A 12,454-nucleotide genomic window follows, 5' to 3' on the forward strand; every position below is an offset into this window, starting at 1 on the left:
TAATTGTAATATTCGAACATTCTGAGTCAACACGCCGGAGACGGGTTTATTGAGATGCCGTGTCGATGAGGCAGTTGCAGGGGGAGTCCAATCACAGCCTCTGCAGACACTTCAGGGTCCTGTGTTGGTCTTCTCTGGGCGCAGGTCCACCATCTGAACTGGATACGGCCCGGATCCGGCTGACTGCAGTAAACCTCGGGATAAAACAGAGAGACTATCATTAGCGTAGATGCCATTCTTCTGATGATGTAACGAGTACATCAGGTGTTATGGGAAGTGTTCCCGGTTCCGGCTGAACTAGTTAATGCAGCCTAACAATCATTTCATTGAAAAAGTGTTTTATGTGTATGCCACAGTAAAGAGATGTGTTTTTAGTCTAGATTTAAACTGACAGAGTGTGTCTGCTTCCCGAACAATGTTAGGAAGACTGTTCCAGAGTTTAGGTGCTAAATAGGAAAACGATCGACCGCCTGCAGTTGATTTGGATATTCTCGGTATGATCAACTGGCCAGAATTTTGAGACCGCAGTAGACGTGATGGAGTATAATATGTTAAGAGCTCGCTCAAGTATTGGGGAGCTAAACCATTTAGTGCTTTGTAAGTAATAAGTAAGATTTTAAAATTTATGCGATGTTTAATAGGCAGCCAGTGCAGTGTTGACAGAACTGGGCTAATATGGTCATACTTCCTGGTTCTAGTAAGAACTCGAGCTGCTGCGTTTTGGACCAGCTGGAGTTTATTTATTAAGCGAGCAGGGCAACCACCCAGTAGAGCATTACAATAATCTAACCTTGAGGTCATGAACGCATGAACTAACTGTTCAGCATTTTGCATTGAGAGCATGTGCCGTAATTTAGATATATTTTTAAGATGGTAGAAAGCAGTTTTACAGATGCTAGAAACGTGGCTTTCAAACGAAAGATTGGTATCAAAGAGCACAACCAGGTTCCTCACTGACGACGAGGACTTGACAGAACAGCCATCAAGTGTTAGACAGTATTCAGGTTACTACTTGTGGAGCTTTTTTGTCCAATAATTAAAAATTCAGTTTTTTCTGAATTGAGTTGCAGGAAATTACCAGTCATCCAATGTTTTATATCAGCTATGCATTCCGTTAATCTTGTGAGTTGGTAAGTTTCTTCAGGGCGTGAAGAAATATAGAGCTGAGTATCGTCAGCATAACAATGAAAACTAACGCCATGCTTCCTAATGATATCTCCCAGTGGTAGCATGTACAGGGTGAAGAGTAGCGGTCCTAGCACTGAGCCTTGTGGTACTCCATACTGAACTTGCGATCGGTGTGACATATCTTCATTTACTACTACAAACTGATAACGGTCACATAGGTATGATTTAAACCATTATAATGCAATTCCACTAATACCTACATAATTTTCGAGTCTATTCAAAAGAATGTTGTGGTCGATAGTATCAAATGCAGCGCTAAGATCGAGTAACACTAATAAAGAGATACAGCCACGATCGGATGATAAGAGCAAATCATTTGTAACTCTGACGAGAGCAGTCTCAGTGCTATGATACGGTCTAAATCCTGACTGGAAATCCTCACAGATACCATTTCTTTCTAAAAAGGAACATAATTGTGAAGACACTGCCTTTTCAAGTATTTTTGACAGAAAGGGTAGATTCGAGATTGGTCTATAATTGACTAAATCTGTAGGATCAAGTTGCGGTTTTTTAATAAGTGATTTAATAATAGCCAACTTAAAAGTTTTCGGTACATACCCTAATGACAAAGATGAATTAATGATATTAAGAAGAGGATCTATGACCTCTGGTAGCATCTCTTTTAATAGCCTAGTTGGTATAGGGTCGAGCATACATGTTGTCGATTTTGATGATTTAACGAGTTTAGCCAATTCTTCTTCTCCTATAGCAGTGAATGAGTGTAATTTTTCCTCAGTGACACTACAATGCTCTGTCTGATGTGATGCTGTATTAGACGGCTGCATGGTTAAAAAATGTTTCCTAATATTATCAATCTTACATGTGAAGAAGTTCATAAAGTCATTACTGCTGTGCTGTTTACAATCATCAGAAGTTGAAGCTTTATTTTTGGTTAATTTAGCCACTGTATCGAATAAATACCTTGGGTTGTGTTTGTTTTCTTCCAAGAGAGTTGAGAAATAAGCAGATCTAGCAGTTTTTACAGCCTTTCTGTATGTGATCATGTGCTCTTTCCACGAATTACGAAATACCTCTAATTTTGTTTTCTTCCAGCTGCGCTCCATTTTTCTGGCTGCTGTTTTAAGGGCCCGGGTGTGCTCATTGTACCACGGCGTTGGACTATTTTCTTTAATCTTCTTTAAGCGCAGAGGAGCAACTGTGTCTAAAGTACTGGAAAAGAGAGAGTCAATAGTTTCTGTTGCAACATCGAGTTCTTCTATACTATCTGGGATGCTGAGCAGATGATACTGATGAGGGAGATTATTTAAAAAGCAATCTTTAGTAGCGGCAGTGATTGTCCTGCCATTTTTAAAGCGAGGGGGCGGCTTTGCAACCTTAGCTAAATTAAGTATACATGATACTAAGTAATGATCTGAGATGTCATCGCTCTGCTGCAGAATTTCAACAGTATCAACATTTATTCCATGTGACAATATTAGGTCTAAAGTATGATTATGGCGATGAGTGGCTCCTGACACGTGTTGCCTAACTCCAATAGAGTTTAGTGTGTCTAAATTTGTTTAAATTAAATCACAAATTAAAGTCAAATTTAACGTGATAGGCAATTTTTAAACAATGTATGGTGATGAGTAAGTTATATTTAGCAGTAGAAGAAAGAGGAAATATCAAAATAAAGATTCAAATGTAAGCAAGGCTCTACAGAGCTACAGACTTGAGCTACAGAGCAACAGACACAGCAGGCAGACAGGAGCAATCGATCAGGCAGGAGAGCAATCGATCAGGTGTGACTTAGACACTTTGCCTCTCCATGACACCCTGAAGGACCTACCTGAGAGGTAAGACTTGAACCACTGGAGAACAGTTCCTGAGATGCCCATCTTCATGAGAGTTGCCTGGAGGATCTGGTGATTAACTGTGTCGAAAGCAGCAGACAAATCCAGTAAGATAAGTACTGTGGATTTGGAAGCTGCTCTTGCCTGTCTCAGTGCCTCCGTAACCGAGAGCAGGGCAGTCTCAGTTGAGTGGCCGCTTTTGAAGCCGGATTGGTTGATGTCCAGGAGGTTGTTCTGTTCAAGAAATGTAGAGAGCTGGTTAAACACAACTCGCTCAAGTGTCTTTGCAATGTAAGGCAGAAGGGATACCGGTCTGTAGTTTTCTAAAAGTGCTGGGTTTAGAGAGGGTTTCTTAAGCAGTGGGGTTACCCGAGCCTGCTTAAATGCTGTGGGGAAGGTCCCGGTGTGAAGAGAGGAGTTGACAATGTGAGTGAGTGCAGGAGTAACAGAAGAAGAAATGGCCTGAAGGAGGTGGGTGGGGATAGGATCAAGTGGACAGATAGTGGGATGATTGGAAAGGATGAGTTTGGAGACATCTGCTTCGGAGAGCAGAGAGAAGGAGGGGAGCGTGTGTGTGATGGCTGTTGAGATGTGTGTGTCGGTTTGTGGTGTGGAGAATTGGCTGCTGATGGAGGAGGTTTTGTTTGTGAAAAATGATGCAAAGTCATCAGCTGTAAGAGTTGATGAAAGAGGGGGGGGGGACAAAGGAGCAAAGAGAAAGTTCTGAAAAGTGCACGAGAGTCAGAGCAGTTGTTGATTTTGTTGTGGTAGTATGTAGTTTTAGCAGTGGAGACATTAGTAGAGAAAGAAGCGAGAAGAGACTGATACAGGGTTAGGTCAGTAGCGTTTTTAGTTTTGCACCACTTGAGTCCAGAGCGATGTTCGCGGAGAACATCAGACAGCCAGGGGGCAGAGGGGGTGGTGCGGGCTGGCCTGGATGAAACGGGACAGAAGTTGTCTAAGCAAGATGTTAGAGTGGCAGAGCTGCCAACTTTTCAAAAAAACTTAGAGTGAGATTTGGTGGGGCCAACCAAAATTTTGCCGCGAACAAAGTAAAAATTTCAACAAAAAATAAAATAAATAATAATATTATAATAATAGCTATATATATATATATATATATATATATATATATATATATATATATATATATATATATATATATATATATATATATATATATATATATATATATATATATATATAAATAGCTATATACACACACATCACAGAAAACACTCTCTGCATCAGCATTTGAATGGGGTAGTATTGGTTTTTGTTGTTGATTTCTTTTTTGCCTTTGATAGATAAGGTTGATAATTAATTATTTCTATTAAGACAAAATGCATCTATATGACGCTTTGTATACAGTATATCCTATAGACACACACACACACACACACACACACACACACACACACACACACACACACACACACACACACACACACACACACACACACACACAATTTTAAAGCACTATGTAGAGGCATGGTTTTGTCTAAATAGAACAAATTGATTATACATCAACCTACTGCATACTTTTACAGGGAAGAAAAAGGAAAATAACTGTCTGTCCTGTCTGTTGCTCTTCTGTCTGTTGTGTGGTTCTTTTTTGCTGTGGCTGATCTAAAAAAACAGTGTTGTAGTAAAAACTACTTTGAGTAGTTAAGTTATATTCAAGCTACCCTTTTGAAAATAGCTACACTACAAGTTACTATCAAAAAGTAGCTGGCTACATTGAAACCATGTTTCTTTTTCTTCTTCTTTTTTACAGTGAGATTGTTACAAATAGCCTAACTGAATAATTGTTCATGAAGAATGTTATAATATTTGGGGTTTCAAGCTTCATAATGCAATGTAATTATAATTTCAAAGAGTATAGGCATTCAGGGTTATTGGGACACTTTTCCCCAGTCATTTCAATGGAAAAAACTGTCAGAATCATTACACACAATACTCAAATATAGCCTATATCTCAAACTGGCTGCCCAAGTGCAAAATGGCTACAAATTTAACATCAGTGCAAGAACAAAATGTATGCAAATCAACTTTGCGATGCTGTTTGCGAACGTTCGTTGGAACTATGGTTTCGAGAAACACGACTCGTTTAACTATGCTTATAATGACGGAACTTGTGACCATAGTTAGCGAACGACACTGGGGAAACGCACCTCTGAGCGTCACAGCGCTCCACTTCGCTCATTACAGGCTCGTTCTCGTCAGAACCCAAAACAGAATGTAGCTTTAGGTCGCGCAACACCGTATTTATTTGCCCATTTATCTTGAACCCCCTCACCGAAAGCATGATCGGCTCAACATGTAGATATAGATATATAGATAAACTCATCTTTCAGGCATTTGACAGACCGGGTTGGCACTTCAGCGTGAGAAATCGGGGGTGTGGCGTGTGAGCGTGTGAAACCAATCAAATGCGTGTGTCTCACGGCCAATGCGTGAGAGTTGGCAGCTCTGTAATAGTATTGCGCCCCGATCTTTCTGCTCCACTTCCTTATATTGCTCAGACCATGACCGAAATCTCTTTCAAATAGAAAAACATCTAATCACTGTCCCATATGACCTGTATTGACGAGACCAAATGGCTCCAAAAGCCACACCCACCATCACAGGTAAAATATCTCTAAACTCTAAAAACTCTTATTAACTTCTTGTATACTTATGTGGTTATGAGATTTGTGTACCAGTCGCACTGATACATTTCAATCAATATCAAACGCATATAATACTGTATAGTGGGGATTGACATTAAATCCAATAGATTTTGGGTATATTTCGGTGATCTCCCAGGAGAGAGAATCAGGAGTTTGGGGGAAGTTTCAGGTAAAAAGGAATACAATAAATTAGAGCCATTCTCAGTTGATTTGGCTGCGAAAAGTGTCCTCTCAGTGAGCAATTGTCTTTCGCCAGACAATCTGGAGTTATGCAAATTTTCACAGTCTTTCACTACAGCATCAAGAAAATGAACATATGAACACAATGAGATGCAATTGCACTCAGTGAAGTGAATGTGTAAATACATGAACATTTGGCTAATGTAAATAGTTTTTTAGTTACCATCCATCTTTTCTGCATCATTTGTTTAAAATAGCAGACTATATTCTTCTGATGTTACACATATATTAAAATTAAATCTCAGGGTAGATCAATTATTTCAATGAATAAATCATGTACAAGTCACTCATTCATTTTTATTATTTTTAGTCTTTTTTATTATTTGTATGTACACTATTGCGGAACACTGCAAAATCCAGGCTGGAATGTTTCCGAATAAATGCCCTGGAGCTCGCCTCGCTTTCCCTTCCCTGCATAACCTGGTGGATACACAAGAAGCACAATAAGCACTAGGGTTTATAGTTGACATTGAACATTTACAAACATTAATAATCATTTCTCAGCTCTGTAGGTCCATGCCATGCAAGTGAATTGTGTCCAGAACTTTTAAACTCCAAGGGATGATATAAGTAAATTAGACTTCATTACTATTTTTAGTATTCCTTTTAAATACCACAACTAGACTAACAACTAGTTTATTCGTCACCAATTTACACAAAACGTACCAGGTGTGCAGCATTTGTACTCAAAACGGCACTCCAAACAAGTCGAGATTGAGTACATTTTCCAGAAGAGTTTGTAGTGTGAAGATTTATTTTTCCAACATGCATCACCTGAGGGGAAGAATTTTTATTTAATTTTTTTAACATAACATTTAACATTATTAGGGGCCAAGCACGTAATGAAATTGTTAGCTTTCTTATTCTTCTTCTTCCTTCTTCTGCTTCTTCCGCCATGGGAGTCTATTGCAGCCCAACGCTTGCGGGAAAGTTATGAAATTTGGCACACATATAGAGGATAGTCCCAACTGTCACTATAGCAAATTTGGAGTCTCCAATTCAATCCCTCTAGCGCCACCACCTGTCCAAATTTGCACTCATGTTTATGCTAATAACTTTTGAACCATAAGTGTCATGATCACAGAAAGAGGAAACAAATGCAGGTGCAAATAAACTCAGTTTAATGTCAGACAGGACAAATTGGAGACAGACAACACCGCTGGCAGGTGACGCAGGGACCTCGATGATCAACAGGTTGTATCTGTGCTGGTGAAGAGTGACGCGATGGTGATGTGGGTGAAATCCGGCGTGAAACGATGAACAGGAAACAACGAACAGGAATCCCAGAACAAACACCATACGATAATCCAAACGGAACAGGAACAAGGAACTCAGGACACCAGACAGCACACAACATCGACAACGATCTGACAAAGGAGAGGAGAAAACGGTGAGTATAAATGCAAGTGATAATGACTCGCAGCTGGCGCCGATGATAGATGAAATGAGCATGATTGCTCCGGCCACGCCCACGGATCCACGCAGCACATACCAACACAACAAACAGAGACACGAGACACAAAAGAAAGCAATGCATTCATGAACCGTGACAGTACCCTCTCTCCTAGGAACGCCTCCTGGCGTTCCCAGCCTCCCTTACCTGTCGATTGTAATCATCGATAAGGGAGTGATCCAGAATGTCTCTCGTAGGGACCCAACTTCTCTCCTCCGGACCGTAACCTTCCCAGTCCACCAAGTACTGGACTCCGCGTCCCCTCCGCCTAGAGTCCAGAATACGATTTACCGAAAACGTAGGTTCCCCATCTACGAGACGCGGCGGGGGAGGAACCGGAACCGGCGGGTTAATTGCTGATCGAAACACAGGCTTAATCTTAGATACATGAAACACGGGGTGAATTCTCCTGTACACTGGAGGAAGGTTGAGGCGGACTGTCACCGGACTAATGATCTTGGTGACAGCGAACGGGCCAATGAATTTGGGTGCGAGCTTATTAGAGACGGAACGGAGAGGAATATTCTTAGTAGAAAGCCACACTTTTTGACCAACGACGTATACGGGAGGCTTTGACCGGTGGCGATCGGCCTTAGCCTTGGTGCGCAACCCCACCCGGAGTAGAGTCTCTCGGGCTCTAGTCCAGGTGTTGTGACACCTCTGGATGAAGGCGTGGGCGGAGGGGACCGCGACTTCGGAATCCAGACTGGGAAAGATAGGTGGCTGGTAACCTACACTACACTCAAACGGAGACAGGCCCGTAGATGACACTGGTAACGTATTGTGGGCGTACTCCACCATAGACAGTTGCTGACTCCAAGACGAAGGATTCTTGGAAACCAAACACCGCAACATTCTTTCCAGATCCTGGTTGGCTCTCTCGGTCTGACCATTGCTCTGGGGATGAAACCCTGAGGAAAGACTAACAGTCGCCCCTAGCAATCTACAAAATTCTTGCCAAAATTTGGACACAAATTGGGGTCCTCTGTCGGAAACCACGTCCATCGGGAGGCCATGTAACCGAAAGACGTGATCCACGACGGCCACCGCTGTCTCCTTGGCTGAGGGTAATTTGGGCAAGGGAATAAAATGAGTCGCCTTCGAGAACCGGTCCACCACGGTTAAAACTACCGTGTTGCCCTGGGAGGGCGGGAGGGCGGTAACAAAATCTAGTGCGATATGGGACCAGGGTCTCGAAGGGACAGGCAGCGGTTGGAGTAGCCCATCTGGGGGTCGATTGGAAGACTTACCAATGGCACAAACCGAGCAAGCCAAAACAAAACTGTGAATGTCCCGGGCCATAAGTGGCCACCAGAATCGTTGTTTAACCAGAAACTTCGTACGAGTCACTCCTGGATGACAGGCTACGTTGGAACAATGCCCCCACTGAATAACGTCTGACCGTAATCCCTCCGGCACAAATAATCGATTCGGTGGGCAACCGACCGGGGGCGTTACCCCTTCTAAGGCCTTCTTGACCTTCGATTCGACCTCCCATGTGAGTGTGGAGACAAATAGGGTCTCAGGTAAAATGCACTCGGGAGTAACCAGGCGTTCGGAGCGATCAAAAATACGCGACAAAGAATCGGGTTTGATGTTTTTGGAACCCGGGCGGTACGAGAGAGTAAAGTCAAAACGACCGAAAAAAAGTGCCCACCGAGCCTGCCTGGAGTTCAATCTTTTAGCCGTCCTAATATATTCCAAATTCTTATGATCGGTCCAGACGATAAAAGGTACCCCCGACCCTTCTAACCAGTGACGCCATTCCTCCAATGCTAACTTGACTGCCAACAACTCTCTGTTACCAATGTCATAGTTACGTTCGGCAGGTGACAAGCGATGAGAAAAAAACGCGCAAGGGTGCATCTTCTCGTCCGTGGAAGAACGTTGGGACAACACTGCACCTACCCCCACCTCTGACGCGTCGACCTCCACCATGAACTGACGTGAGGAATCAGGGGCTATCAAAATGGGGGCCGAAACAAAGCGGTCTTTTAGTTTGGTGAACGCGGCCTCAGCCGCGTCAGTCCACCTGAACGTCGTTCTGGGGGAGGTCAAGGCAGTCAGAGGCGCGGCTAGTTGGCTGTAGTTACGAATAAAACGTCGGTAGAAATTGGCGAATCCCAGAAACCTCTGCAGGGCCTTGCGAGAATCTGGGATTGGCCACTCCACCACAGCCTTAACCTTCTCAGGGTCCATACATACTCCCTCAGACGAAATGATGTATCCCAGAAATGGAACCGACTGTGCGTGGAACTCGCATTTCTCCGCCTTGACAAAAAGCCCATTCGCCAACAACCTCTGAAGCACTCGTCGAACGTGCTGCACATGTTCCTGGAGAGACGAAGAAAAAATCAATATGTCATCCAGGTAAACATATATGAACTGGTCGACCATGTCTCGCAGCACGTCATTGACGAGGGCCTGGAAGACTGCTGGGGAGTTGGACAGCCCGAAGGGCATGACCAAATATTCAAAGTGCCCCCTAGGGGTGTTAAAAGCAGTCTTCCATTCATCCCCCTCCCTGATGCGGACCAAATGATAAGCATTACGTAAATCCAATTTTGTGAAGATTGACGCTCCCTGCAACCTCTCGAAAGCTGAAGACATCAACGGTAAAGGATAAGTATTCTTTATCGTGATGTTGTTCAACCCCCGGTAATCAATACAAGGTCGCAGAGAACCGTCCTTCTTCCCCACAAAAAAGAACCCCGCCCCCGCTGGAGAAGAGGAAGGGCGAATGAACCTAGTTGCTAGCGAATCAGAAATGTATTTCTCCATGACCTCCCTTTCTGGAACCGAAAGTGAATAAAGCTTGCCTTTAGGCGGAGATTTACCTGGCAATAAATCTATAGCACAGTCGTAGGGACGATGCGGAGGCAGAGAAGCAGCTCGAGACTTACTGAACACCTCCTTCAGGTCCTGGTACTCCGCGGGCACGTTAGACAAATCCACTGCTTTCTCCTGTAACACAGACAACGGAACAGACGAACAGGCAGAGACAAGACAGGACTCATGACATTTGGTGCTCCACTCCGTAATGGACCTCCGGATCCAGTCTACTTTGGGGTTGTGTTGAGTTAACCAGGGATGTCCGAGTACTATGGGTGCAAGAGGTGAGTCCATGATGTAAAATGACAGAGTTTCCGAATGGTTACCAGATGTAATGAGAGTAACGGGTCCAGTGGATAGGGAAATCATGGGAAGCTGTTGACCATTGAGTGCGTGGACAGAAATGTCCTGAGGAAGTGACTGAAGGGGAATCTGAAGGTGGTGTGCGAGAGTGTGGTCCATAAAATTACCTTCCGCCCCGGAGTCCAATAGTGCTTGACAGTCGTGCTGGTGTGTTGACCATCTTAGTCTAACCGGGAGGAGGGTAGATGTCGATGAGGTCTTCTCGGCGGAGATCCCACCCGATAGTAGCCTCACTGTTACTACCGGGCGTGGCCTTTTACCGGACACATGTTCAGAAAATGTCCCTCTCCGCCGCAGTATAGACAAAGGCCTTGGGACCTCCGCCTCTCCTTCTCCTCCCGGGAAAGCCGAGCTCGCCCTACCTGCATGGGCTCGTGATCGTAGGTAGGGCTGACCACATCCGTACCGCTGGACCGCGAACTCTCTGCTCCTCTAAAAACCCGATTGGGAAGGACGCGTCGCTCGACTCTTGACAGTCGAGCATCAACTCGTAGTGCTAAATCAATAAGTCCATCCAAGGTGTTAGGCAGGTCCAGGGTGTAGATCTCCTTCTGGATGCGGTCAGCCAGCCCATGCAGGAACATATCCCACTGCGCCTCGTCGTTCCATTGGCACTCCGCCGCGAGAGTCCGGAATTCGATCGAGTAATCCGAAACAGACCTCTCTCCCTGACGAAGCTCGGCGAGCACCCTCGCCGCCTCTCTTCCGGAGACCGCACGGTCAAACACCCGCTTCATGACGGCGGAGAGTGCCTGGAACGACTGGCAGCATGGGTCCTGGTTCTCCCACACCGCCGTTCCCCAGAGTGCTGCTCTCCCAGTCAGTAGCGAAAGAACAAATGCGACTTTGGATCGCTCATTGTTGAAAGTTCTCGGTTGTAGTGCAAAATGCATGGAGCATCCAGTCAGAAACGCCCGACAGAAACTGGGCTCTCCGGCATACCTCTCAGGCACTGGTAGACGAGGCTCCGACTGGGAGAGTGGATCTGATGGTGTGGGAGGAACGAACGGTGTGGGTGGCGCAGTGGGAGCTCGCAGTTGTAGAAGCTGCTGGGTGAGCCCGGACACCTGCGTCACCAAAACCTGAACCGCACGGCTAGTGTTGCTGAGCCCCTCCTCTTGTGCGTCCATGCGTTGAAGGCTGCTGTGAACAAATGACTCCATAGTCATCGGAGCTTCGCCTGCTGCTTCCATCATAGGGTCAGATCGTTCTGTCATGATCACAGAAAGAGGAAACAAATGCAGGTGCAAATAAACTCAGTTTAATGTCAGACAGGACAAATTGGAGACAGACAACACCGCTGGCAGGTGACGCAGGGACCTCGATGATCAACAGGTTGTATCTGTGCTGGTGAAGAGTGACGCGATGGTGATGTGGGTGAAATCCGGCGTGAAACGATGAACAGGAAACAACGAACAGGAATCCCAGAACAAACACCATACGATAATCCAAACGGAACAGGAACAAGGAACTCAGGACACCAGACAGCACACAACATCGACAACGATCTGACAAAGGAGAGGAGAAAACGGTGAGTATAAATGCAAGTGATAATGACTCGCAGCTGGCGCCGATGATAGATGAAATGAGCATGATTGCTCCGGCCACGCCCACGGATCCACGCAGCACATACCAACACAACAAACAGAGACACGAGACACAAAAGAAAGCAATGCATTCATGAACCGTGACAATAAGGGCTAGAAACAAAATTTCCCCTTTGATTCCTTGGCTCATGGCGATTTGCTTGCACCCTACACTCTAAAAAAAAGGCTCGTAATCATAGGGGAACCTTTTTTAGTGCTATATAGCACCAATTTTGGTGCTTCAGTGGTTCTTCAGCGGTTCTTCAGAGGTGCTATATAGCACCTTAGTCAAAGAACCGGTGAAGAACCTCTGAAGAACCGCTGAAG

The sequence above is a fragment of the Gobio gobio genome, assembly GCF_949357685.1.
Source record: "Gobio gobio genome assembly, chromosome: 14".
Taxonomy (NCBI): domain Eukaryota; kingdom Metazoa; phylum Chordata; class Actinopteri; order Cypriniformes; family Gobionidae; genus Gobio; species Gobio gobio.